This window comes from Lithobates pipiens, unplaced genomic scaffold (genome assembly GCF_037356315.1).
Source record: "Lithobates pipiens isolate NorthernLeopardFrog02 unplaced genomic scaffold, aLitPip1_a1.2 Scaffold_16, whole genome shotgun sequence".
In the NCBI taxonomy this organism is placed as follows: Eukaryota; Metazoa; Chordata; class Amphibia; order Anura; family Ranidae; genus Lithobates; species Lithobates pipiens.
This window is the reverse complement of record NW_027507748.1, coordinates 202,368,468-202,391,483: the sequence shown is the minus strand read 5'-3', so window position 1 is coordinate 202,391,483 and position 23,016 is coordinate 202,368,468. Positions and strand designations below refer to the sequence as shown.

At 37.4% G+C, this 23,016-nt stretch overlaps 21 non-coding genes across 21 annotated transcripts; all 21 read right to left on the bottom strand.

Moving 5' to 3' along the window:
• Nucleotides 1–3,460: 3,460 nt before the first annotated feature.
• LOC143984984 (small nucleolar RNA U3) lies at nucleotides 3,461–3,675 on the bottom strand. The gene has a single exon (XR_013275306.1). It is a non-coding gene; the product is annotated as a small nucleolar RNA U3 (small nucleolar RNA).
• Nucleotides 3,676–4,365: 690 nt separating this feature from the next.
• On the bottom strand, nucleotides 4,366–4,580 carry LOC143984553 (small nucleolar RNA U3). Its single transcript, XR_013274935.1, has one exon. It is a non-coding gene; the product is annotated as a small nucleolar RNA U3 (small nucleolar RNA).
• A 689-nt stretch (nucleotides 4,581–5,269) lies between these two features.
• Nucleotides 5,270–5,484, bottom strand: LOC143985150 (small nucleolar RNA U3). Its single transcript, XR_013275449.1, has one exon. It is a non-coding gene; the product is annotated as a small nucleolar RNA U3 (small nucleolar RNA).
• A 690-nt stretch (nucleotides 5,485–6,174) lies between these two features.
• LOC143984983 (small nucleolar RNA U3) lies at nucleotides 6,175–6,389 on the bottom strand. Its single transcript, XR_013275305.1, has one exon. It is a non-coding gene; the product is annotated as a small nucleolar RNA U3 (small nucleolar RNA).
• Nucleotides 6,390–7,079: 690 nt separating this feature from the next.
• Nucleotides 7,080–7,294, bottom strand: LOC143984916 (small nucleolar RNA U3). Its single transcript, XR_013275250.1, has one exon. It is a non-coding gene; the product is annotated as a small nucleolar RNA U3 (small nucleolar RNA).
• A 690-nt stretch (nucleotides 7,295–7,984) lies between these two features.
• LOC143984943 (small nucleolar RNA U3) lies at nucleotides 7,985–8,199 on the bottom strand. Its single transcript, XR_013275273.1, has one exon. It is a non-coding gene; the product is annotated as a small nucleolar RNA U3 (small nucleolar RNA).
• Nucleotides 8,200–8,890: 691 nt separating this feature from the next.
• On the bottom strand, nucleotides 8,891–9,105 carry LOC143985167 (small nucleolar RNA U3). Its single transcript, XR_013275464.1, has one exon. It is a non-coding gene; the product is annotated as a small nucleolar RNA U3 (small nucleolar RNA).
• A 691-nt stretch (nucleotides 9,106–9,796) lies between these two features.
• LOC143985166 (small nucleolar RNA U3) lies at nucleotides 9,797–10,011 on the bottom strand. Its single transcript, XR_013275463.1, has one exon. It is a non-coding gene; the product is annotated as a small nucleolar RNA U3 (small nucleolar RNA).
• A 690-nt stretch (nucleotides 10,012–10,701) lies between these two features.
• Nucleotides 10,702–10,916, bottom strand: LOC143984810 (small nucleolar RNA U3). Its single transcript, XR_013275158.1, has one exon. It is a non-coding gene; the product is annotated as a small nucleolar RNA U3 (small nucleolar RNA).
• A 1,895-nt stretch (nucleotides 10,917–12,811) lies between these two features.
• On the bottom strand, nucleotides 12,812–13,026 carry LOC143985160 (small nucleolar RNA U3). Its single transcript, XR_013275458.1, has one exon. It is a non-coding gene; the product is annotated as a small nucleolar RNA U3 (small nucleolar RNA).
• A 690-nt stretch (nucleotides 13,027–13,716) lies between these two features.
• Nucleotides 13,717–13,931, bottom strand: LOC143984557 (small nucleolar RNA U3). The gene has a single exon (XR_013274938.1). It is a non-coding gene; the product is annotated as a small nucleolar RNA U3 (small nucleolar RNA).
• A 690-nt stretch (nucleotides 13,932–14,621) lies between these two features.
• On the bottom strand, nucleotides 14,622–14,836 carry LOC143984555 (small nucleolar RNA U3). Its single transcript, XR_013274937.1, has one exon. It is a non-coding gene; the product is annotated as a small nucleolar RNA U3 (small nucleolar RNA).
• Nucleotides 14,837–15,525: 689 nt separating this feature from the next.
• On the bottom strand, nucleotides 15,526–15,740 carry LOC143984833 (small nucleolar RNA U3). Its single transcript, XR_013275177.1, has one exon. It is a non-coding gene; the product is annotated as a small nucleolar RNA U3 (small nucleolar RNA).
• A 690-nt stretch (nucleotides 15,741–16,430) lies between these two features.
• LOC143984982 (small nucleolar RNA U3) lies at nucleotides 16,431–16,645 on the bottom strand. The gene has a single exon (XR_013275304.1). It is a non-coding gene; the product is annotated as a small nucleolar RNA U3 (small nucleolar RNA).
• A 690-nt stretch (nucleotides 16,646–17,335) lies between these two features.
• LOC143984915 (small nucleolar RNA U3) lies at nucleotides 17,336–17,550 on the bottom strand. The gene has a single exon (XR_013275249.1). It is a non-coding gene; the product is annotated as a small nucleolar RNA U3 (small nucleolar RNA).
• Nucleotides 17,551–18,240: 690 nt separating this feature from the next.
• Nucleotides 18,241–18,455, bottom strand: LOC143985219 (small nucleolar RNA U3). The gene has a single exon (XR_013275510.1). It is a non-coding gene; the product is annotated as a small nucleolar RNA U3 (small nucleolar RNA).
• A 502-nt stretch (nucleotides 18,456–18,957) lies between these two features.
• Nucleotides 18,958–19,172, bottom strand: LOC143985031 (small nucleolar RNA U3). The gene has a single exon (XR_013275347.1). It is a non-coding gene; the product is annotated as a small nucleolar RNA U3 (small nucleolar RNA).
• A 690-nt stretch (nucleotides 19,173–19,862) lies between these two features.
• Nucleotides 19,863–20,077, bottom strand: LOC143985015 (small nucleolar RNA U3). The gene has a single exon (XR_013275333.1). It is a non-coding gene; the product is annotated as a small nucleolar RNA U3 (small nucleolar RNA).
• A 691-nt stretch (nucleotides 20,078–20,768) lies between these two features.
• On the bottom strand, nucleotides 20,769–20,980 carry LOC143985137 (small nucleolar RNA U3). The gene has a single exon (XR_013275438.1). It is a non-coding gene; the product is annotated as a small nucleolar RNA U3 (small nucleolar RNA).
• Nucleotides 20,981–21,674: 694 nt separating this feature from the next.
• Nucleotides 21,675–21,889, bottom strand: LOC143985146 (small nucleolar RNA U3). The gene has a single exon (XR_013275446.1). It is a non-coding gene; the product is annotated as a small nucleolar RNA U3 (small nucleolar RNA).
• Nucleotides 21,890–22,579: 690 nt separating this feature from the next.
• Nucleotides 22,580–22,794, bottom strand: LOC143985278 (small nucleolar RNA U3). The gene has a single exon (XR_013275554.1). It is a non-coding gene; the product is annotated as a small nucleolar RNA U3 (small nucleolar RNA).
• Between the last annotated feature and the right edge of the window lie 222 nt (nucleotides 22,795–23,016).

Sequence of the window (23,016 nt, the reverse complement as noted above, 5' to 3'; positions counted from 1 at the left end):
AGTCCTCGAAACAACGCACAAACGCACGTTAGCCTCCCATACTCTGAACGATCTCCAACTCATTCGTACCTCCATTAGAGAGGAACTAGGAAAAGCAATTCACAAGAAATATATACTTGCCCAACGACAATTCTACGAATTTGGTAATAAGAGCGGCCACCTTCTAGCCCAAGCTCTGAAGACTAAACAAGCTAAAAATACCGTTCATGTCATCCATACCCCCACAGGTAAAAAACTCACATCCAGTAGAGACATTGCCAAGGAGTTTGAACGTTTCTACTCCGATTTGTACAACATTCACCAATCGGACACATCCCTCGCGACTAACCCTCTCAGGAAAAATAAAATCATTGACTTCCTGGAAAAATTCTGTCCCAAAATTAACAACGCAGACATAGTGTCAGACCTGGATAACCCCATCTCGTAAATAGAATGGGTGAACGCCCTCAAGCAAACCAAGAGTGGCAAAAGCCCTGGCCCTGATGGCCTGCCAGCAGTCTACTATAAGACCTTCTCGGAGGTTCTTCAAGAACCATTTAGGAGAGCCTTCAACTCCGTATCTGACACTATGCCTCTCCATCAAGACATGCTCGAAGCCCATATTGTAGTGATACCGAAAGGCGACAAAGACCCGACCCAGACTGAAAATTATAGGCCTATTTCCCTTCTAAATACTGATCTGAAAATTTTCTCCAAAATTATCGCTAACAGACTTCTCCCACTTATCCCCAAATTAGTTTCTGTTGACCAAGTTGGTTTTGTCCCTGGCCGAGAGGCAAGGGACAACACGCTTAAAGCCCTCAACATCCATCACCTGATAACGTCGACTGACCAGAGGGGTTTCTTCCTTTCACTTGATGCGGAGAAGGCATTCGACAGGGTGGCATGGGATTACATGCAGTGGGTCCTCCAGACCATTGGTTTGGGACCCCAGATACGTAGATTTGTGGACTCATTGTATGTACACCCAAAAGCGAAGATCAGAGTCAATAACACCCTGTCGGATGCCTTCTCCATACACAACGGAACCAGGCAGGGATGCCCTCTGTCCCCGATCTTATACATCCTTACTCTGGAACCCTTTCTGAACAGCCTACGAGCAAATACAGACATTACAGGGGTCCACTCCACAGTGAAAGAATATAAACTTGCCGCTTACGCGGACGACATCTTAATGTTCCTTACTAACCCTCACATAACGATCCCCTCCCTGCTAAAAGAATTTAACCTATTTCATTCCCTCTCCAACCTTAAAATAAACTTCAAGAAATCTTATGCCCTAAACATATCATTATCTCCTACGGAAGTAGAACAATGTAAACATAATTTCCCTTTTCAATGGACTGATGACAACATCACATACTTGGGGGTCCAAATTACAAAAAACCTGGATGATCTGTACGCTAAAAATTACATACCCACACTTAATAAAATTATATCAGACCTAAAAGAATGGAATAAACCGATCTTCTCTTGGTTTGGCAGAGCCTCTATTTTGAAGATGAATATATTGCCCCGTCTTCTTTATCTTCTACAAGCTATGCCTATCAAAATTCCTTTGGCATTCTTTAAATCCTATAAGCAAACTTGCACCAATTTTCTATGGAATGGGCGACAACCCAGAATTAGCTTCTTCCAACTATCCCTTCCTAAAAACAAAGGTGGAATAGGCCTTCCAGATATCAGTAATTACTACAAAGCTACTCATCTAACTAGGATAATAGACTGGAACGTTCATTCGCCTTTTAAAGATTGGGTAGCCCTAGAAGCTTCATTCGTAGCTGCCCCTCTACAACACTTACCATGGATTAATCACTCTACTAGGATGGCCACGGTCAAATCTCATCCACTTGTCGCTCCTACTATACAATGCTTCCACACTACCTGCACACAAAATAACATTTCGTCCCCATCAAGTCCCCTTACCCCGTTGAAAATGAATCCAAATTTTACTCCAGGTATGCACAAGTCCTTCCTCGTTCAGCACTGGACACAAGAACCGATATTGGCTAAATCCTTCTATAAAAATGGACGAATGCTCTCAACCGGACAACTGGCTCTAGCTATGCGTTCACCACCCATACCTTTTTGGACATTCCAGCAAATTCAGCATTTCCTGACACATTCCTCACGACACTCAGAGTACTCTAGGTCTCTGACCCCATTTGAAAAACTTTGCTCCTCCACGACGCCCATGACACATCTTATCTCTCTAACTCACTCTCTTTTGTTTGAAGGCCACGATCCCACGGCCTCCTTAGCTTGTAAGGCCTGGGAAAGGTATTTAGACACTCCCCTCTCCTGTGAGGACTGGGAAAACATATTGCTGAATATCCATAAAGGCACGCTAAATGTCTCCACCCAGGAAAACGGGTTCAAAATCCTGAGTCGTTGGTACCGTACTCCTGCCCTACTTCACACCTGGGACCCACATACTCCAGATACCTGTTGGAGATGTAATAACCATCGGGGCACACTTCTACATCTGTGGTGGGCATGCCCAGCTATACAACCCTTTTGGCAACAAATCCATGAGGTAATCCACAAGATAACGGACGTGATTGTCCCCTTTACTCCGGCCCAATATCTTCTACATCATAATACCTCCCTGAAATCCTCTTATCGAAAATCTCTGACACTCCTTCTGATTAGCGCAGCCAAACAGTGCATCCCGATCTATTGGAAGTCCTCCAATATACCCTCCATTAAAGAATGGTTACACAGAGTTGACAAAATTGCTAACATGGAAAAACTGATCCATATTACTAAAGATACACCGACTAAATTTGGTTCGAAGTGGACCCCGTGGCAGATATTCATAACCTCTGATACGTTTCAGGATTTAGCGAGATGATATCCTTATTTGTAGGATCTACTGATCAATAATGTGAGACGAGTGATGGAACATTTCTCTGTACCCCTGTCCCACCTTCTACTTCAATCCCTTTATCTTTCTATGGCTCCTCCCCCTCCCATATTCACCACACAGCCTTGTTCCACTTGGCCTATACCCGCCTCAGTAATTTGAGATGTCGATAGCACCTCTCAGGTTTCTATTACTTAAGATTTGATCTTCGTTAGATTTATTTACGGGTAGTAAACATAATCTTAAAGGTTCTTTACTCTGTGTCAGATGACTCTCATTTTCCAAGTGTTCAGTTTTATGTTCTATGCTACAGCTGTTTTATTTGTTATTTGAGAAATAACATGCTGTTTATCCACCTTCCTTTTCCCCTTATGAAGCATTCATGTATTGCAGGTGTAATTCTCTGTATCTTGTTATACTGAAAATAAAAATTTTTTGGAAAAAAAAAAAAAAAAAGAAGTATAATGTCATTTTTTTCCTTTCCATCTGACAAATACAAAAAAAAAAAAAAGCATAGTTTTCAAAATAGACAAAAACACAAACTTGCAAACTCAGCTGTTTTTAAAACAAAAATAGACATTTAGCATTCAAACAACCACTCTGAATGAGTTCCCGCCAGCCATCTTCCCATCAGGAAAGATGACCAAGTCATCAAATGGTGGCAGCATCTGCAGAGAGCAGCACTGCCAACAGCAGTCCTAATGAGACAAGAACCCTAAAATTCATCATCGTGGAAGGTGAGTATGGACACTTTCGAGCACATTTCTCCCTTTGCATTCTACAGAAAAGATCCCTGAAAATATAGTCCTACCTTGACAAATCAAAGATTTCAGCAACATTTTAATCACTATTCCTTCAACAAATTGTGAACATGTTTGTCAAAATCCAATGTAAACTACTTGTAGAAATCAAGTAGTAATAATTAATATGCCTGTTTGCCAATGTCCTATTCTAAAGAAAAATAATTTTGCAATTCTTTTCTCTCAAATTGTAACATTTCTTGATGCCTTATATTGGCTATCTTGATTCTTTTGGATGTCCTTTTGGTAAGCCGAGCAAAGTTTTAACAGCACCTCACAGTCTTGTTCAGCGCAGTAACAGGAGAAACTAAAACATAGATGGAGTATTTTTGTTTCCACCACTTTAAAAACAGAATGGTCTGGCATGTTTCTTTTGCTTCCGAAAGAATGGTTTGTCAGTGATGACAGTATTTTCTTTATCTTTTTAACATATAAAGCACCATAATTTTTCCTTGGGTTCCGTGAGCGTTGTTTCAGTTTTGCAATTCCTCCAAGCGCAGAAGCCAAAGGAAAAACATTGGGAGCTACTGCGTGTCACACTGCAAATAATCTTCCCACATATAAGTATAATGTCATTTTTTTCCTTTCCATCTGACAAATACAAAAAAAAAAAAAAGCATAGTTTTCAAAATAGACCAAAACACAAACTTGCAAACTCAGCTGTTTTTAAAACAAAAATAGACATTTAGCATTCAAACAACCACTCTGAATGAGTTCCCGCCAGCCATCTTCCCATCAGGAAAGATGACCAAGTCATCAAATGGTGGCAGCATCTGCAGAGAGCAGCACTGCCAACAGCAGTCCTAATGAGACAAGAACCCTAAAATTCATCATCGTGGAAGGTGAGGATGGACACTTTCGAGCACATTTCTCCCTTTGCATTCTACAGAAATGATCCCTGAAAATATAGTCCTACCTTGACAAATCAAAGATTTCAGCAACATTTTAATCACTATTCCTTCAACAAATTGTAAACATGTTTGTCAAAATCCAATGTAAACTACTTGTAGAAATCAAGTAGTAATAATTAATATGCCTGTTTGCCAATGTCCTATTCTAAAGAAAAATAATTTTGCAATTCTTTTCTCTCAAATTGTAACTTTTCTTGATGCCTTATATTGGCTATCTTGATTCTTTTTGATGTCCTTTTGGTAAGCCGAGCAAAGTTTTAACAGCACCTCACAGTCTTGTTCAGCGCAGTAACAGGAGAAACTAAAACACAGATGGAGTATTTTTGTTTCCACCACTTTAAAAACAGAATGGTCTGGCATGTTTCTTTTGCTTCCGAAAGAATGGTTTGTCAGTGATGACAGTATTTTCTTTATCTTTTTAACATATAAAGCACCATAATTTTTCCTTGGGTTCCGTGAGCATTGTTTCAGTTTTGCAATTCCTCCAAGCGCAGAAGCCAAAGGAAAAACATTGGCAGCTACTGCGTGTCACACTGCAAATAATCTTCCCACATAGAAGTATAATGTCATTTTTTTCCTTTCCATCTGACAAATACAAAAAAAAAAAAAGCATAGTTTTCAAAGTAGACAAAAACACAAACTTGCAAACTCAGCTGTTTTTAAAACAAAAATAGACATTTAGCATTCAAACAACCACTCTGAATGAGTTCCCGCCAGCCATCTTCCCATCAGGAAAGATGACTAAGTCATTAAATGGTGGCAGTATCTGCAGAGAGCAGCACTGCCAACAGCAGTCCTAATGAGACAAGAACCCTAAAATTCATCATCGTGGAAGGTGAGTATGGACACTTTCGAGCACATTTCTCCCTTTGCATTCTACCGAAATGATCCCTGAAAATATAGTCCTACCTTGACAAATCAAAGATTTCAGCAACATTTTAATCACTATTCCTTCAACAAATTGTGAACATCTTTGTCAAAATCCAATGTAAACTACTTGTAGAAATCAAGTAGTAATAATTAATATGCCTGTTTGCCAATGTCCTATTCTAAAGAAAAATAATTTTGCAATTCTTTTCTCTCAAATTGTAACATTTCTTGATGCCTTATATTGGCTATCTTGATTCTTTTGGATGTCCTTTTGGTAAGCCGAGCAAAGTTTTAACAGCACCTCACAGTCTTGTTCAGCGCAGTAATAGGAGAAACTAAAACACAGATGGAGTATTTTTGTTTCCACCACTTTAAAAACAGAATGGTCTGGCATGTTTCTTTTGCTTCCGAAAGAATGGTTTGTCAGTGATGACAGTATTTTCTTTATCTTTTTAACATATAAAGCACCATAATTTTTCCTTGGGTTCCGTGAGCGTTGTTTCAGTTTTGCAATTCCTCCAAGCGCAGAAGCCAAAGGAAAAACATTGGCAGCTACTGCGTGTCACACTGCAAATAATCTTCCCACATAGAAGTATAATGTCATTTTTTTCCTTTCCATCTGACAAATACAAAAAAAAAAAAAAGCATAGTTTTCAAAATAGACAAAAACACAAACTTGCAAACTCAGCTGTTTTTAAAACAAAAATAGACATTTAGCATTCAAACAACCACTCTGAATGAGTTCCCGCCAGCCATCTTCCCATCAGGAAAGATGACCAAGTCATCAAATGGTGGCAGCATCTGCAGAGAGCAGCACTGCCAACAGCAGTCCTAATGAGACAAGAACCCTAAAATTCATCATCGTGGAAGGTGAGTATGGACACTTTCGAGCACATTTCTCCCTTTGCATTCTACAGAAAAGATCCCTGAAAATATAGTCCTACCTTGACAAATCAAAGATTTCAGCAACATTTTAATCACTATTCCTTCAACAAATTGTGAACATGTTTGTCAAAATCCAATGTAAACTACTTGTAGAAATCAAGTAGTAATAATTAATATGCCTGTTTGCCAATGTCCTATTCTAAAGAAAAATAATTTTGCAATTCTTTTCTCTCAAATTGTAACATTTCTTGATGCCTTATATTGGCTATCTTGATTCTTTTGGATGTCCTTTTGGTAAGCCGAGCAAAGTTTTAACAGCACCTCACAGTCTTGTTCAGCGCAGTAACAGGAGAAACTAAAACACAGATGGAGTATTTTTGTTTCCACCTCTTTAAAAACAGAATGGTCTGGCATGTTTCTTTTGCTTCCGAAAGAATGGTTTGTCAGTGATGACAGTATTTTCTTTATCTTTTTAACATATAAAGCACCATAATTTTTCCTTGGGTTCCGTGAGCGGGGTTTCAGTTTCGCAATTCCTCCAAGTGCAGAAGCCAAAGGAAAAACATTGGCAGCTACTGTGTGGCACACTGCAAATAATCTTCCCACATAGAAGTATAATGTCATTTTTCTCCTTTCCATCTGGCAATTACAAAAAAAAAAAAAAAGCATAGTTTTCAAAAAAGACCAAAACACAAACATCCAAACTCAGCTGTTTTGAAACAAAAATAGACATTTAGCATACAAACAACCACTCTGAATGAGTTCCCGCCAGCCATCTTCCCATCAGGAAAGATGACCAAGTCATTAAATGGTGGCAGTATCTGCAGAGAGCAGCACTGCCAACAGCAGTCCTAATGAGACAAGAACCCTAAAATTCATCATCGTGGAAGGTGAGTATGGACACTTTCGAGCATATTTCTCCCTTTGCATTCTACAGAAATGATCCCTGAAAATATAGTCCTACCTTGACAAATCAAAGATTTCAGCAACATTTTAATCACTATTCCTTCAACAAATTGTGAACATCTTTGTCAAAATCCAATGTAAACTACTTGTAGAAATCAAGTAGTAATAATTAATATGCCTGTTTGCCAATGTCCTATTCTAAAGAAAAATAATTTTGCAATTCTTTTCTCTCAAATTGTAACATTTCTTAATGCCTTATATTGGCTATCTTGATTCTTTTGGATGTCCTTTTGGTAAGCCGAGCAAAGTTTTAACAGCACCTCACAGTCTTGTTCAGCGCAGTAACAGGAGAAACTAAAACACAGATGGAGTATTTTTGTTTCCACCTCTTTAAAAACAGAATGGTCTGGCATGTTTCTTTTGCTTCCGAAAGAATGGTTTGTCAGTGATGACAGTATTTTCTTTATCTTTTTAACATATAAAGCACCATAATTTTTCCTTGGGTTCCGTGAGCGGGGTTTCAGTTTCGCAATTCCTCCAAGTGCAGAAGCCAAAGGAAAAACATTGGCAGCTACTGCGTGGCACACTGCAAATAATCTTCCCACATAGAAGTATAATGTCATTTTTCTCCTTTCCATCTGGCAATTACAAAAAAAAAAAAAAAGCATAGTTTTCAAAAAAGACCAAAACACAAACATCCAAACTCAGCTGTTTTGAAACAAAAATAGACATTTAGCATACAAACAACCACTCTGAATGAGTTCCCGCCAGCCATCTTCCCATCAGGAAAGATGACCAAGTCATTAAATGGTGGCAGTATCTGCAGAGAGCAGCACTGCCAACAGCAGTCCTAATGAGACAAGAACCCTAAAATTCATCATCGTGGAAGGTGAGTATGGACACTTTCGAGTACATTTCTCCCTTTGCATTCTACAGAAATGATCCCTGAAAATATAGTCCTACCTTGACAAATCAAAGATTTCAGCAACATTTTAATCACTATTCCTTCAACAAATTGTGAACATGTTTGTCAAAATCCAATGTAAACTACTTGTAGAAATCAAGTAGTAATAATTAATATGCCTGTTTGCCAATGTCCTATTCTAAAGAAAAATAATTTTGCAATTCTTTTCTCTCAAATTGTAACATTTCTTGATGCCTTATATTGGCTATCTTGATTCTTTTGGATGTCCTTTTGGTAAGCCGAGCAAAGTTTTAACAGCACCTCACAGTCTTGTTCAGCGCAGTAACAGGAGAAACTAAAACACAGATGGAGTATTTTTGTTTCCACCACTTTAAAAACAGAATGGTCTGGCATGTTTCTTTTGCTTCCGAAAGAATGGTTTGTCAGTGATGACAGTATTTTCTTTATCTTTTTAACATATAAAGCACCATAATTTTTCCTTGGGTTCCGTGAGCGTTGTTTCAGTTTTGCAATTCCTCCAAGCGCAGAAGCCAAAGGAAAAACATTGGCAGCTACTGCGTGTCACACTGCAAATAATCTTCCCACATAGAAGTATAATGTCATTTTTTAACTTTCCATCTGACAAATACAAAAAAAAAAAAAAAGCATAGTTTTCAAAATAGACAAAAACACAAACTTGCAAACTCAGCTGTTTTTAAAACAAAAATAGACATTTAGCATTCAAACAACCACTCTGAATGAGTTCCCGCCAGCCATCTTCCCATCAGGAAAGATGACCAAGTCATCAAATGGTGGCAGCATCTGGAGAGAGCAGCACTGCCAACAGCAGTCCTAATGAGACAAGAACCCTAAAATTCATCATCGTGGAAGGTGAGTATGGACACTTTCGAGCACATTTCTCCCTTTGCATTCTACAGAAAAGATCCCTGAAAATATAGTCCTACCTTGACAAATCAAAGATTTCAGCAACATTTTAATCACTATTCCTTCAACAAATTGTGAACATGTTTGTCAAAATCCAATGTAAACTACTTGTAGAAATCAAGTAGTAATAATTAATATGCCTGTTTGCCAATGTCCTATTCTAAAGAAAAATAATTTTGCAATTCTTTTCTCTCAAATTGTAACATTTCTTGATGCCTTATATTGGCTATCTTGATTCTTTTGGATGTCCTTTTGGTAAGCCGAGCAAAGTTTTAACAGCACCTCACAGTCTTGTTCAGTGCAGTAACAGGAGAAACTAAAACACAGATGGAGTATTTTTGTTTCCACCTCTTTAAAAACAGAATGGTCTGGCATGTTTCTTTTGCTTCCGAAAGAATGGTTTGTCAGTGATGACAGTATTTTCTTTATCTTTTTAACATATAAAGCACCATAATTTTTCCTTGGGTTCCGTGAGCGTTGTTTCAGTTTTGCAATTCCTCCAAGCGCAGAAGCCAAAGGAAAAACATTGGCAGCTACTGCGTGTCACACTGCAAATAATCTTCCCACATAGAAGTATAATGTCATTTTTTAACTTTCCATCTGACAAATACAAAAAAAAAAAAAAAGCATAGTTTTCAAAATAGACAAAAACACAAACTTGCAAACTCAGCTGTTTTTAAAACAAAAATAGACATTTAGCATTCAAACAACCACTCTGAATGAGTTCCCGCCAGCCATCTTCCCATCAGGAAAGATGACCAAGTCATCAAATGGTGGCAGCATCTGGAGAGAGCAGCACTGCCAACAGCAGTCCTAATGAGACAAGAACCCTAAAATTCATCATCGTGGAAGGTGAGTATGGACACTTTCGAGCACATTTCTCCCTTTGCATTCTACAGAAAAGATCCCTGAAAATATAGTCCTACCTTGACAAATCAAAGATTTCAGCAACATTTTAATCACTATTCCTTCAACAAATTGTGAACATGTTTGTCAAAATCCAATGTAAACTACTTGTAGAAATCAAGTAGTAATAATTAATATGCCTGTTTGCCAATGTCCTATTCTAAAGAAAAATAATTTTGCAATTCTTTTCTCTCAAATTGTAACATTTCTTGATGCCTTATATTGGCTATCTTGATTCTTTTGGATGTCCTTTTGGTAAGCCGAGCAAAGTTTTAACAGCACCTCACAGTCTTGTTCAGTGCAGTAACAGGAGAAACTAAAACACAGATGGAGTATTTTTGTTTCCACCTCTTTAAAAACAGAATGGTCTGGCATGTTTCTTTTGCTTCCGAAAGAATGGTTTGTCAGTGATGACAGTATTTTCTTTATCTTTTTAACATATAAAGCACCATAATTTTTCCTTGGGTTCCGTGAGCGGGGTTTCAGTTTCGCAATTCCTCCAAGTGCAGAAGCCAAAGGAAAAACATTGGCAGCTACTGCGTGTCACACTGCAAATAATCTTCCCACATAGAAGTATAATGTCATTTTTCTCCTTTCCATCTGGCAATTACAAAAAAAAAAAAAAAGCATAGTTTTCAAAAAAGACCAAAACACAAACATCCAAACTCAGCTGTTTTGAAACAAAAACAGACATTTAGCATACAAACAACCACTCTGAATGAGTTCCTTCCAGCCATCTTCCCATCAGGAAAGATGACCAAGTCATCAAATGGTGGCAGCATCTGCAGAGAGCAGCACTGCCAACAGCAGTCCTAATGAGACAAGAACCCTAAAATTCATCATCGTGGAAGGTGAGTATGGACACTTTCGTGCACATTTCTCCCTTTGCATTCTACAGAAATGATCCCTGAAAATATAGTCCTACCTTGACAAATCAAGGATTTCAGAAAGATTTTAATCACTATTCCTTAACCACTTAAGGACCAGGCCTCTTTTTCAGATTTGGTGTTTTCATGTTTAAAACTGTTTTTTTTGCTAGAAAATTACTTAGAACTCCCAAACATTTTATATTGTTTTTTTTCTAACACCCTAGAGAATAAAATGGCGGTCATTGAAATACTTTTTTTTACACCGTATTTGCGCAGCGGTCTTACAAGCGCACTTTTTTTTGAAAAAATGCACTTTTTTGAATAAAAAAATAAGACAACAGTAAAATTAGCCCAATTTTTTTTATATTGTGAAAGATAATGGTATGCCAAGTAAATTGATACCCAACATGTCACGCTTCAAAATTGCGCCCGCTCGTGGAATGGCGTCAAACTTTTAGCCTCAAAAATCTCCATAAGCGACATTTAAAAAATTCTACAGGTTGCATTTTTTGCGTTACAGAGGAGGTCTAGGGCTAGAATTATTGCTCTCGCTCTACCGATCGCGGCGATACCTCACATGTGTGGTTTGACCACCGTTTTCATATGCGGGCGCTACTCACGTATGCGCCCGCTTCTTTGCGCAAGCTCGTCGTGACGGGGTGTTTTTAAAAAAAATTTTTTTTTTCTTCTTATTTATTTTAATTGATTTTATTTATTTTTACACTGTTTTTAAAAAAAAAAAAAATGGATCACTTTTATTCCTATTACAAGGAATGTAAACATCCCTTGTAATAGAAAAAAGCATGACAGGTCCTCTTAAATATGAGATCTGGGGTCAAAAAGTCCTCAGATCTCATATTTGGGCTAAAATGCAAAAAAAAAAAAAAAAAAAAAAAAGAAAATCTGACATTTAAAAAAAAATATACCTTTAAGAGGTATGGGCGGAAGTGACGTTTTGACGTTGCTTCCGCCCTGCTATGGTATAGAGACGAGTGGGGGCCATCTTAGCCTCACTTGTCTCTATGCCCAGCAGATGGAAGGACCCGATCGCCTCCGCCACTACCGACGGCTCCGGTAAGCGGCGGAAGGTGCGGGAGGGCGGCGGGAGGGGGGGGAGCACCTCTCCCGCCGCCGATAGCGGTGATCTCGCGGCGAATCCGCCACAGAGACCACCGTTATCGTACAGAGGACCGCCGCCTGAAGAGATGGACATCTCGGTTGTGGCAGCAGCTGCTGCCGTTACCGAGATATCCCTCTTCAAAAAAATCACGTACATCCCCGGTGGGCGGTCCCCAAGTGGTTAAACAAATTGTGAACATGTTTGTCAAAATCCAATGTAAACTACTTGTAGAAATCAAGTAGTAATAATTAATATGCCTGTTTGCCAATGTCCTATTCTAAAGAAAAATAATTTTGCAATTCTTTTCTCTCAAATTGTAACATTTCTTGATGCCTTATATTGGCTATCTTGATTCTTTTGGATGTCCTTTTGGTAAGCCGAGCAACGTTTTAACAGCACCTCACAGTCTTGTTCAGCGCAGTAACAGGAGAAACTAAAACACAGATGGAGTATTTTTGTTTCCACCACTTTAAAAACAGAATGGTCTGGCATGTTTCTTTTGCTTCCGAAAGAATGGTCTGTCAGTGATGACAGTATTTTCTTTATCTTTTTAACATATAAAGCACCATAATTTTTCCTTGGGTTCCGTGAGCGTTGTTTCAGTTTTGCAATTCCTCCAAGCGCAGAAGCCAAAGGAAAAACATTGGCAGCTACTGCGTGTCACACTGCAAATAATCTTCCCACATAGAAGTATAATGTCATTTTTTTCCTTTCCATCTGACAAATACAAAAAAAAAAAAAAAAAAGCATAGTTTTCAAAATAGACCAAAACACAAACTTGCAAACTCAGCTGTTTTTAAAACAAAAATAGACATTTAGCATTCAAACAACCACTCTGAATGAGTTCCCGCCAGCCACCTTCCCATCAGGAAAGATGACCAAGTCATCAAATGGTGGCAGCATATGCAGAGAGCAGTACTGCCAACAGCAGTCCTAATGAGACAAGAACCCTAAAATTCAACATCGTGGAAAGTAAGTATGGACACTTTAGAGCACATTTCTCCCTTTGCATTCTACAGAAATAATCCCTGAAAGCATAGTCCTACCTTGACAAACCAAAGATTTCAGCAACATTTTAATCACTATTCCTTCAACAAATTGTGAACATGTTTGTCAAAATCCAATGTAAACTACTTGTAGAAATCAAGTAGTAATAATTAATATGCCTGTTTGCCAATGTCCTATTCTAAAGAAAAATAATTTTGCAATTCTTTTCTCTCAAATTGTAACATTTCTTGATGCCTTATATTGGCTATCTTGATTCTTTTGGATGTCCTTTTGGTAAGCCGAGCAAAGTTTTAACAGCACCTCACAGTCTTGTTCAGCGCAGTAACAGGAGAAACTAAAACACAGATGGAGTATTTTTGTTTCCACCACTTTAAAAACAGAATGGTCTGGCATGTTTCTTTTGCTTCCCAAAGAATGGTTTGTCAGTGATGACAGTATTTTCTTTATCTTTTTAACATATAAAGCACCATAATTTTTCCTTGGGTTCCGTGAGCGGGGTTTCAGTTTCGCAATTCCTCCAAGTGCAGAAGCCAAAGGAAAAACATTGGCAGCTACTGCGTGGCACACTGCAAATAATCTTCCCACATAGAAGTATAATGTCATTTTTCTCCTTTCCATCTGGCAATTACAAAAAAAAAAAAAAAGCATAGTTTTCAAAAAAGACCAAAACACAAACATCCAAACTCAGCTGTTTTGAAACAAAAATAGACATTTAGCATTCAAACAACCACTCTGAATGAGTTCCCGCCAGCCATCTTCCCATCAGGAAAGATGACCAAGTCATCAAATGGTGGCAGCATCTGCAGAGAGCAGCACTGCCAACAGCAGTCCTAATGAGACAAGAACCCTAAAATTCATCATCGTGGAAGGTGAGTATGGACACTTTCGAGCACATTTCTCCCTTTGCATTCTACAGAAATGATCCCTGAAAATATAGTCCTACTTTGACAAATCAAAGATTTCAGCAACATTTTAATCACTATTCCTTCAACAAATTGTGAACATGTTTGTCAAAATCCAATGTAAACTACTTGTAGAAATCAAGTAGTAATAATTAATATGCCTGTTTGCCAATGTCCTATTCTAAAAAAAAATAATTTTGCAATTCTTTTCTCTCAAATTGTAACATTTCTTGATGCCTTATATTGGCTATCTTGATTCTTTTGGATGTCCTTTTGGTAAGCCGAGCAAAGTTTTAACAGCACCTCACAGTCTTGTTCAGCGCAGTAACAGGAGAAACTAAAACATAGATGGAGTATTTTTGTTTCCACCACTTTAAAAACAGAATGGTCTGGCATGTTTCTTTTGCTTCCGAAAGAATGGTTTGTCAGTGATGACAGTATTTTCTTTATCTTTTTAACATATAAAGCACCATAATTTTTCCTTGGGTTCCGTGAGCGTTGTTTCAGTTTTGCAATTCCTCCAAGCGCAGAAGCCAAAGGAAAAACATTGGGAGCTACTGCGTGTCACACTGCAAATAATCTTCCCACATATAAGTATAATGTCATTTTTTTCCTTTCCATCTGACAAATACAAAAAAAAAAAAAAGCATAGTTTTCAAAATAGACAAAAACACAAACTTGCAAACTCAGCTGTTTTTAAAACAAAAATAGACATTTAGCATTCAAACAACCACTCTGAATGAGTTCCCGCCAGCCATCTTCCCATCAGGAAAGATGACCAAGTCATCAAATGGTGGCAGCATCTGCAGAGAGCAGCACTGCCAACAGCAGTCCTAATGAGACAAGAACCCTAAAATTCATCATCGTGGAAGGTGAGTATGGACACTTTCGAGCACATTTCTCCCTTTGCATTCTACAGAAATGATCCCTGAAAATATAGTCCTACCTTGACAAATCAAAGATTTCAGCAACATTTTAATCACTATTCCTTCAACAAATTGTAAACATGTTTGTCAAAATCCAATGTAAACTACTTGTAGAAATCAAGTAGTAATAATTAATATGCCTGTTTGCCAATGTCCTATTCTAAAGAAAAATAATTTTGCAATTCTTTTCTCTCAAATTGTAACTTTTCTTGATGCCTTATATTGGCTATCTTGATTCTTTTTGATGTCCTTTTGGTAAGCCGAGCAAAGTTTTAACAGCACCTCACAGTCTTGTTCAGCGCAGTAACAGGAGAAACTAAAACACAGATGGAGTATTTTTGTTTCCACCACTTTAAAAACAGAATGGTCTGGCATGTTTCTTTTGCTTCCGAAAGAATGGTTTGTCAGTGATGACAGTATTTTCTTTATCTTTTTAACATATAAAGCACCATAATTTTTCCTTGGGTTCCGTGAGCATTGTTTCAGTTTTGCAATTCCTCCAAGCGCAGAAGCCAAAGGAAAAACATTGGCAGCTACTGCGTGTCACACTGCAAATAATCTTCCCACATAGAAGTATAATGTCATTTTTTTCCTTTCCATCTGACAAATACAAAAAAAAAAAAAGCATAGTTTTCAAAGTAGACAAAAATACAAACTTGCAAACTCAGCTGTTTTTAAAACAAAAATAGACATTTAGCATTCAAACAACCACTCTGAATGAGTTCCCGCCAGCCATCTTCCCATCAGGAAAGATGACTAAGTCATTAAATGGTGGCAGTATCTGCAGAGAGCAGCACTGCCAACAGCAGTCCTAATGAGACAAGAACCCTAAAATTCATCATCGTGGAAGGTGAGTATGGACACTTTCGAGCACATTTCTCCCTTTGCATTCTACAGAAATGATCCCTGAAAATATAGTCCTACCTTGACAAATCAAAGATTTCAGCAACATTTTAATCACTATTCCTTCAACAAATTGTGAACATCTTTGTCAAAATCCAATGTAAACTACTTGTAGAAATCAAGTAGTAATAATTAATATGCCTGTTTGCCAATGTCCTATTCTAAAGAAAAATAATTTTGCAATTCTTTTCTCTCAAATTGTAACATTTCTTGATGCCTTATATTGGCTATCTTGATTCTTTTGGATGTCCTTTTGGTAAGCCGAGCAAAGTTTTAACAGCACCTCACAGTCTTGTTCAGCGCAGTAATAGGAGAAACTAAAACACAGATGGAGTATTTTTGTTTCCACCACTTTAAAAACAGAATGGTCTGGCATGTTTCTTTTGCTTCCGAAAGAATGGTTTGTCAGTGATGACAGTATTTTCTTTATCTTTTTAACATATAAAGCACCATAATTTTTCCTTGGGTTCCGTGAGCGTTGTTTCAGTTTTGCAATTCCTCCAAGCGCAGAAGCCAAAGGAAAAACATTGGCAGCTACTGCGTGTCACACTGCAAATAATCTTCCCACATAGAAGTATAATGTCATTTTTTTCCTTTCCATCTGACAAATACAAAAAAAAAAAAAAGCATAGTTTTCAAAATAGACAAAAACACAAACTTGCAAACTCAGCTGTTTTTAAAACAAAAATAGACATTTAGCATTCAAACAACCACTCTGAATGAGTTCCCGCCAGCCATCTTCCCATCAGGAAAGATGACCAAGTCATCAAATGGTGGCAGCATCTGCAGAGAGCAGCACTGCCAACAGCAGTCCTAATGAGACAAGAACCCTAAAATTCATCATCGTGGAAGGTGAGTATGGACACTTTCGAGCACATTTCTCCCTTTGCATTCTACAGAAAAGATCCCTGAAAATATAGTCCTACCTTGACAAATCAAAGATTTCAGCAACATTTTAATCACTATTCCTTCAACAAATTGTGAACATGTTTGTCAAAATCCAATGTAAACTACTTGTAGAAATCAAGTAGTAATAATTAATATGCCTGTTTGCCAATGTCCTATTCTAAAGAAAAATAATTTTGCAATTCTTTTCTCTCAAATTGTAACATTTCTTGATGCCTTATATTGGCTATCTTGATTCTTTTGGATGTCCTTTTGGTAAGCCGAGCAAAGTTTTAACAGCACCTCACAGTCTTGTTCAGCGCAGTAACAGGAGAAACTAAAACACAGATGGAGTATTTTTGTTTCCACCTCTTTAAAAACAGAATGGTCTGGCATGTTTCTTTTGCTTCCGAAAGAATGGTTTGTCAGTGATGACAGTATTTTCTTTATCTTTTTAACATATAAAGCACCATAATTTTTCCTTGGGTTCCGTGAGCGGGGTTTCAGTTTCGCAATTCCTCCAAGTGCAGAAGCCAAAGGAAAAACATTGGCAGCTACTGCGTGGCACACTGCAAATAATCTTCCCACATAGAAGTATAATGTCATTTTTCTCCTTTCCATCTGGCAATTACAAAAAAAAAAAAAAAGCATAGTTTTCAAAAAAGACCAAAACACAAACATCCAAACTCAGCTGTTTTGAAACAAAAATAGACATTTAGCATACAAACAACCACTCTGAATGAGTTCCCGCCAGCCATCTTCCCATCAGGAAAGATGACCAAGTCATTAAATGGTGGCAGTATCTGCAGAGAGCAGCACTGCCAACAGCAGTCCTAATGAGACAAGAACCCTAAAATTCATCATCGTGGAAGGTGAGTATGGACACTTTCGAGCATATTTCTCCCTTTGCATTCTACAGAAATGATCCCTGAAAATATAGTCCTACCTTGACAAATCAAAGATTTCAGCAACATTTTAATCACTATTCCTTCAACAAATTGTGAACATCTTTGTCAAAATCCAATGTAAACTACTTGTAGAAATCAAGTAGTAATAATTAATATGCCTGTTTGCCAATGTCCTATTCTAAAGAAAAATAATTTTGCAATTCTTTTCTCTCAAATTGTAACATTTCTTGATGCCTTATATTGGCTATCTTGATTCTTTTGGATGTCCTTTTGGTAAGCCGAGCAAAGTTTTAACAGCACCTCACAGTCTTGTTCAGCGCAGTAACAGGAGAAACTAAAACACAGATGGAGTATTTTTGTTTCCACCTCTTTAAAAACAGAATGGTCTGGCATGTTTCTTTTGCTTCCGAAAGAATGGTTTGTCAGTGATGACAGTATTTTCTTTATCTTTTTAACATATAAAGCACCATAATTTTTCCTTGGGTTCCGTGAGCGGGGTTTCAGTTTCGCAATTCCTCCAAGTGCAGAAGCCAAAGGAAAAACATTGGCAGCTACTGCGTGGCACACTGCAAATAATCTTCCCACATAGAAGTATAATGTCATTTTTCTCCTTTCCATCTGGCAATTACAAAAAAAAAAAAAAAGCATAGTTTTCAAAAAAGACCAAAACACAAACATCCAAACTCAGCTGTTTTGAAACAAAAATAGACATTTAGCATACAAACAACCACTCTGAATGAGTTCCTTCCAGCCACCTTCTCATCAGGAAAGATGACCAAGTCATCAAATGGTGGCAGCATCTGCAGAGAGCAACACTGCCAACAGCAGTCCTAATGAGACAAGAACCCTAAAATTCATGATCGTGGAAGGTGAGTATGGACACTTTCGAGCACATTTCTCCCTTTGCATTCTACAGAAATGATCCCTGAAAATATGGTCCTACCTTGACAAATCAAGGATTTCAGCAACATTTTAATCACTATTCCTTCAACAAATTGTGAACATGTTTGTCAAAATCCAATGTAAACTACTTGTAGAAATCAAGTAGTAATAATTAATATGCCTGTTTGCCAATGTCCTATTCTAAAAAAAAATAATTTTGCAATTCTTTTCTCTCAAATTGTAACATTTCTTGATGCCTTATATTGGCTATCTTGATTCTTTTGGATGTCCTTTTATTGTCCATCATTTTTCCTTGGGTTCCGTGAGCGTTGTTTCAGTTTTGCAATTCCTCCAAGCGCAGAAGCCAAAGGAAAAACATTGGCAGCTACTGCGTGTCACAATGCAAATAATCTTCCCACATAGAAGTATAATGTCATTTTTTTTCCTTTCCATCTGACAAATACAAAAAAAAAAAAAAGCATAGTTTTCAAAATAGACAAAAACACAAACTTGCAAACTCACCTGTTCTTAAAACAAAAATAGACATTTAGCATTCAAACAACCACTCTGAATGAGTTCCCGCCAGCCATCTTCCCATCAGGAAAGATGACCAAGTCATCAAATGGTGGCAGCATCTGCAGAGAGCAGCACTGCCAAAAGCAGTCCTAATGAGACAAGAACCCTAAAATTCATCATCGTGGAAGGTGAGTATGGACACTTTCGAGAACATTTCTCCCTTTGCATTCTACAGAAATGATCCCTGAAAATATAGTCCTACCTTGACAAATCAAAGATTTCAGCAACATTTTAATCACTATTCCTTCAACAAATTGTGAACATGTTTGTCAAAATCCAATGTAAACTACTTGTAGAAATCAAGTAGTAATAATTAATATGCCTGTTTGCCAATGTCCTATTCTAAAGAAAAATAATTTTGCAATTCTTTTCTCTCAAATTGTAACATTTCTTGATGCCTTATATTGGCTATCTTGATTCTTTTGGATGTCCTTTTGGTAAGCCGAGCAAAGTTTTAACAGCACCTCACAGTCTTGTTCAGCGCAGTAAAAGGAGAAACTAAAACACAGATGGAGTATTTTTGTTTCCACCACTTTAAAAACAGAATGGTCTGGCATGTTTCTTTTGCTTCAGAAAGAATGGTTTGTCAGTGATGACAGTATTTTCTTTATCTTTTTAACATATAAAGCACCATAATTTTTCCTTGGGTTCCATGAGCGTTGTTTCAGTTTTGCAATTCCTCCAAGCGCAGAAGCCAAAGGAAAAACATTGGCAGCTACTGCGTGTCACACTGCAAATAATCTTCCCACATAGAAGTATAATGTCATTTTTTTCCTTTCCATCTGACAAATACAAAAAAAAAAAAAAGCATAGTTTTCAAAATAGACAAAACCACAAACTTGCAAACTCAGCTGTTTTTAAAACAAAAATAGACATTTAGCATTCAAATAACCACTCTGAATGAGTTCCCGCCATCCATCTTCCCATCAGGAAAGATGACCAAGTCATCAAATGGTGGTAGCATCTGCATAGAGCAGCACTGCCAACAGCAGTCCTAATGAGACAAGAACCCTAAAATTCATCATCGTGGAAGGTGAGTATGGACACTTTCGAGCACATTTCTCCCTTTGCATTCTACAGAAAAGACCCCTGAAAATATAGTCCTACTTTGACAAATCAAAGATTTCAGCAACATTTTAATCACTATTCCTTCAACAAATTGTGAACATGTTTTCAAAATCCAATGTAAACTACTTGTAGAAATCAAGTAGTAATAATTAATATGCCTGTTTGCCAATGTCCTATTCTAAAGAAAAATAATTTTGCAATTCTTTTCTCTCAAATTGTAACATTTCTTGATGCCTTATATTGGCTATCTTGATTCTTTTGGATGTCCTTTTGGTAAGCCGAGCAAAGTTTTAACAGCACCTCACAGTCTTGTTCATCGCAGTAACAGGAGAAACTAAAACGCAGATGGAGTATTTTTGTTTCCACCTCTTTAAAAACAGAATGGTCTGGCATGTTTCTTTTGCTTCCGAAAAAATGGTTTGTCAGTGATGACAGTATTTTCTTTATCTTTTTAACATATAAAGCACCATAATTTTTCCTTGGGTTCCGTTAGCATTGTTTCAGTTTTGCAATTCCTCCAAGCGCAGAAGCCAAAGGAAAAACATTGGCAGCTACTGCGTGTCACACTGCAAATAATCTTCCCACATAGAAGTATAATGTCATTTTTCTCCTTGCCATATGGCAATTACAAAAAAAAAAAAAAAAGCATAGTTTTCAAAAAAGACCAAAACACAAACATCCAAACTCAGCTGTTTTTGAAACAAAAATAGACATTTAGCATTCAAACAACCACTCTGAATGAGTTCCTTCCAGCCACCTTCCCATCAGGAAAGATGACCAAGTCATCAAATGGTGGCAGCATCTGCAGAGAGCAGCACTGCCAACAGCAGTCCTAATGAGACAAGAACCCTAAAATTCATCATCGTGGAAGGTGAGCATGGACACTTTTGACCACATTTCTCCCTTTGCATTCTACAGAAACAATCCCTGAAAGTATAGTTCTACCTTGACAAATCAAAGATTTCAGCAACATTTTAATCACTATTCCTTCAACAAATTGTGAACATGTTTGTCAAAATCCAATGTAAACTACTTGTAGAAATCAAGTAGTAATAATTAATATGCCTGTTTGCCAATGTCCTATTCTAAAGAAAAATAATTTTGCAATTCTTTTCTCTCAAATTGTAACATTTCTTGATGCCTTATATTGGCTATCTTGATTCTTTTGGATGTCCTTTTGGTAAGCCGAGCAAAGTTTTAACAGCACCTCACAGTCTTGTTCAGCGCAGTAACAGGAGAAACTAAAACGCAGATGGAGTATTTTTGTTTCCACCTCTTTAAAAAGAGAATGGTCTGGCATGTTTCTTTTGCTTCCCAAAGAATGGTTTGTCAGTGATGACAGTATTTTCTTTATCTTTTTAACATATAAAGCACCATAATTTTTCCTTGGGTTCCGTGAGCGTTGTTTCAGTTTTGCAATTCCTCCAAGCGCAGAAGCCAAAGGAAAAACATTGGCAGCTACTGCGTGTCACACTGCAAATAATCTTCCCACATAGAAGTATAATGTCATTTTTTCTCCTTTCCATATGGCAATTACTAAAAAAAAAAAAAGCATAGTTTTCAAAAAAGACCAAAACACAAACATCCAAACTCAGCTGTTTTTAAAACAAAAATAGACATTTAGCATTCAAACAACCACTCTGAATGAGTTCCCGCCAGCCACCTTCCCATCAGGAAAGATGACCAAGTCATCAAATGGTGGCAGCATCTGCAGAGAGCAGTAATGCCAACAGCAGTCCTAATGAGACAAGAACCCTAAAATTCAACATCGTGGAAAGTGAGTATGGACACTTTAGAGCACATTTCTCCCTTTGCATTCTACAGAAATAATCCCTGAAAGTATAGTCCTACCTTGACAAACCAAAGATTTCAGCAACATTTTAATCACTATTCCATCAACAAATTGTGAACATTTTTGTCAACCTCCAATGTAAACTACTTGTAGAGATCAAGTAGTAATAATTAATATGCCTGTTTGCCAATGTCCTATTCTAAAGAAAAATAATTTTGCAATTCTTTTCTCTCAAATTGTAACATTTCTTGATGCCTTATATTGGCTATCTTGATTCTTTTGGATGTCCTTTTGGTAAGCCGAGCAAAGTTTTAACAGCACCTCACAGTCTTGTTCAGTGCAGTAACAGGAGAAATTAAAACACAGATGGAGTATTTTTGTTTCCACCTCTTTAAAAACAGAATGGTCTGGCATGTTTCTTTTGCTTCCGAAAGAATGGTTTGTCAGTGATGACAGTATTTTCTTTATCTTTTTAACATATAAAGCACCATAATTTTTCCTTGGGTTCCGTGAGCGTTGTTTCAGTTTTGCAATTCCTCGAAGCGCAGAAGCCAAAGGAAAAACATTGGCAGCTACTGCGTGTCACACTGCAAATAATCTTCCCACATAGAAGTATAGTGTCATTTTTTCCTTTCCATGTGGCAATTACAAAAAAAAAAAAAAAGCATAGTTTTCAAAATAGACCAAAACACAAACTTGCAAACTCAGCTGTTTTTAAAACAAAAATAGACATTTAGCATTCAAACAACAACTCTGAATGAGTTTCCACCAGCCACCTTCCCATCAGGAAAGATGACCAAGTCACCAAATGGTGGCAGCATCTGCAGAGAGCAGCACTACCAACAGCAGTTCTAATGAGACAAGAAACCTAAAAATCATCATCGTGGAAAGTGAGTACGGATACTTTCGAACACATTTCTCCCTTTGCATTCTACAGAAATGATCCCTGAAAGTATCGTCATACTTTGACAAAGCAAAGATTTCAGCAACATTTTAATCACTATTCCTTCAACAAATTGTGAACATGTTTGTCAAAATCCAATGTAAACTACTTGTAGAAATCAAGTAGTAATAATTAATATGCCTGTTTGCCAAATGTCCTATTCTAAAGAAAAATCATTTTGCAATTCTTTTCTCTCAAATTGTAACATTTCTTGATGCCTTATATTGGCTATCTTGATTCT